This window comes from Gopherus flavomarginatus, chromosome 11 (genome assembly GCF_025201925.1).
Source record: "Gopherus flavomarginatus isolate rGopFla2 chromosome 11, rGopFla2.mat.asm, whole genome shotgun sequence".
NCBI classification, from domain to species: domain Eukaryota; kingdom Metazoa; phylum Chordata; order Testudines; family Testudinidae; genus Gopherus; species Gopherus flavomarginatus.
This window is the reverse complement of record NC_066627.1, coordinates 10,351,631-10,354,660: the sequence shown is the minus strand read 5'-3', so window position 1 is coordinate 10,354,660 and position 3,030 is coordinate 10,351,631. Positions and strand designations below refer to the sequence as shown.

General features: G+C 56.3%; 1 non-coding gene across 1 annotated transcript; it reads right to left on the bottom strand.

Annotated features, from left to right (window-relative positions):
* Positions 1–230: 230 nt before the first annotated feature.
* On the bottom strand, positions 231–318 carry TRNAS-GCU (transfer RNA serine (anticodon GCU)). The gene has a single exon. It is a non-coding gene; the product is annotated as a tRNA-Ser (tRNA).
* Positions 319–3,030: the final 2,712 nt, after the last annotated feature.

Sequence of the window (3,030 nt, the reverse complement as noted above, 5' to 3'; positions counted from 1 at the left end):
GCGTTGCCTTATTCAGCTTGAGGAAACATTAGCTTTTAAGATAAAAACTACGAAATACAGAACTAGAGACATTTTTTAGAAATCTGGGATTTAGAAATTTTATTTAAAGCCGGGGGGGGGGGGTGTTGGAGTTTCTGAGAAGGTTTTTGTTTGCAAGAAGCAACATTGTTGTGTCTGTTATTGTACCAAGTGGGGAGATGGTTGTCTATAAAGGAAGAGTCAAGACTAAATGCATCAAGTGAGGATGGGATTTGAACCCATGCATGCAGAGCACAATGGATTAGCAGTCCATCACCTTAACCACTGGGCCACCTCATCTGAGCTGTAACAAAAAGGAGAGGAGGAGAAATCTAAGGCCGACAGAGATAGGGACACAAAGGTGTTTTTAAATACTAAGCGTAAGCAGGGTCTGAATGAGCTCCCCCCTCACATCTAGTGAGGAGCTGGGGAAAGACTTCAGGAACAGACCGTGTTTGCATAGACACACCTACTCTGCCTAGCTATGCAGCATGATGGGGCCGCTTCCCCAAAATGACCAGTTTTGGATGGTGTTGGGTTACAAATCACTTTAGGATTGAGTGGAATAAAATGTTATTCTCCTTCCTGTATGAGTGAAGGGCAGCAGAACAGACCTAGTCCATCCTGATGGAGGGGTGAGGTGAGGTGAGGGTGAGGAATAGCTTTTATTGGACTGCAGAGAAGGATTGAGGACATCACGCTAAAACAGTGGTCCCCAAATATTTCACATTGTGCCCTCTTAGCCATGGCTGTGGCCCCTCGGAAGCCACGGTTGAGAAGCAGGGCTGGGAGTGGGGCTGTTGCTTGCTGGGGAGAGGGGTGCGGACAGGGGCAAGGGGGTCATCGCTGGGCTGGGAGCCAGAGGCCCAGACTGAGGGTGGGGTTGGGGAAGAGCTGGGACAGAGTGGGGCTGAGTGGTGCTTCATCCCTGCCCTCCATGGGGGCTGACTCAGGCCCTGAGGTGCCCCCATGAATGTTCCTTTGTGTCTCCCTAGGAGTCATACCCCACATTATGGGGACCACTGAACCCTACTCGCTAAGCAGGGGCTAGTGATACCAAAGCCCAGGGAAAGGGAGAACAAGTGTGGGGGCCCCAGCACCAGAACCATGCACCCCCTTCTGTCTGTGGCTCTGCCCCCTTCCACCCATAGCCCCATCCACTATCACCTCTGTTCCACCCCTTCCCCCACCAGCCCCACCCTGTCAATCCTTTACCCCTGCCCCGCTGCGACCCTGAGACCAGAGAAGCTCCGTACCCCTGCTGCAGCCCCTGGGCCGTAGCAGGGAGTGGGAGCTCCTCCAGCCCTGGGGCTGACATAGGGGAGACTTTTGCAGGGTGGCCTAATTTGGCCGGGGTCCCAGTCATGGGCCCCACTGTCCCCTTGGTGATGCAAGGTTTGGGGAGACTGAGCCCCCCCGACCTCCATTACGTGCCGCCCAGGCTACCACTTCTCAGTGTGGGGCCAGTCTCCCTGTGTTTTCTGCTGCTTGTGCTGGGGAGCCTGGCCGGCACTAGGGGTGGGGCCCCCAGCAGCCACCCAAGGCTCCAGGGGGTCAAAGGGCACCCTGTGGCAGTGCAAAGGTGCTCACTGCTCTCCTCTGCCCCAATGCTCCTCCATGGGCCCATAGAGGGTTGGGGGGAGTGAGGAGCAACACTATGTGCTCCATGCGTCCTGGTCACTTTCCCCATCTGGGCTGTGCTGTGAGGGGAGCATCAGAAGCTGCTGCTCTCTGCCCTCCCCTTATGCAGCCCAGCTGAGGAAAGTGACCTGGATGCAGGGAGCTCGGATGACGTCACTTCTCATCTCCCCACCCCCACAGCCCCTAGGGGTACCCGGAGGAGCAGCATCCCAGGGAGGAGCAATGCTAGCTGCTCCATGCACACAGATCACTGTCCGCACGTGGGTGCAGGAGGGGGCGCAGGGGTTGGGGACAAAAGAGCTGGGGAAGGGGTTGGGGTGAAGGGGGTGCAGGAGAGGGGCAGTGGCTGGTGGCACAGGAGGGGGTGCAGGGGTTAGGGGTGAAGGGAATTCAGGAGGGGGCAGTGGCTGGTGGCACAGGAAGGGGTGCAGGGGTTAGGGGTGAAGGGGGTGCAGGAGATGGCAGTGGCTGGTGGCACAGGAAGGGGTGCAGGGGTTAGGGGTCAAGGGGGTTCAGGAGGGGGCAGTGGTTGGTGGCACAAGAGGGGAGTATGGGAGTTAAGGGCAAAGAGGACACAGTGTAGGGGTTAGGGCACAGGAGGGGGCAGGAGTTGGGGTGAAGGAGGCACAAGGGTTGGGAGTGCCGGAGCTAGGGGGTAAAGGGAGAGGGGGATCGTCCAGGGGCGATGGGGAAGTGCCAAAGTCTAAGTTTTACCCAGGGCACCATTTCCCCTAATGCTGATCCTTGGTAACATTTCTTGCTGGGACGGGGAGGGGAGAGAGATGAGGCGTTTTCTCTCTGTTTCTTTCCTCTCCATTTTCTGCTCCTTCCTTCAATTCCAGAATCCTCCCTTGTGTTTCAGACTGTGCAGTGACGCCCTCCCAACCCCAGGCCTCTGGAGCCTTTGGAGCAGAAAGATCCCAGGAGCTGAGGGTGAATCCAGGAGTGAGTAGCTGGCAGGAAGGAGTCCTAGCAGTTCTTCTGGGAGCACAGGTGAGGAATGACTCCCCCTTCCCTAGATTCTTCCCATGGGAACAGGGAGGGTTGTGTGATAAATTCCTGTAACTCTTCTGCCCCTCTGAGTTGGCAGAAACAAGGGCTGGGTTCAGTATCTAGGGGTTCTGCTTCAATAAAACAATACAAAACTGGCTCGAGCCCCCACCCAGTGACCTGGGACAATTACACATCACCCCCCTGGGTGCCTCTAGGAGGCAATACTTCCCCTCTTGCAAGCAGGGAGTCTGAGCCGCTCCACTCCACCAGCCATTCCATGAACCACTCCAGTGGTCCCTGCAAACTTCTCTGCTGGGGCAGCAAAGAGCCACCAAATGTTCTGAGGGCTGGAGAAAAATGCCTTCTAGTGAGTAGTGA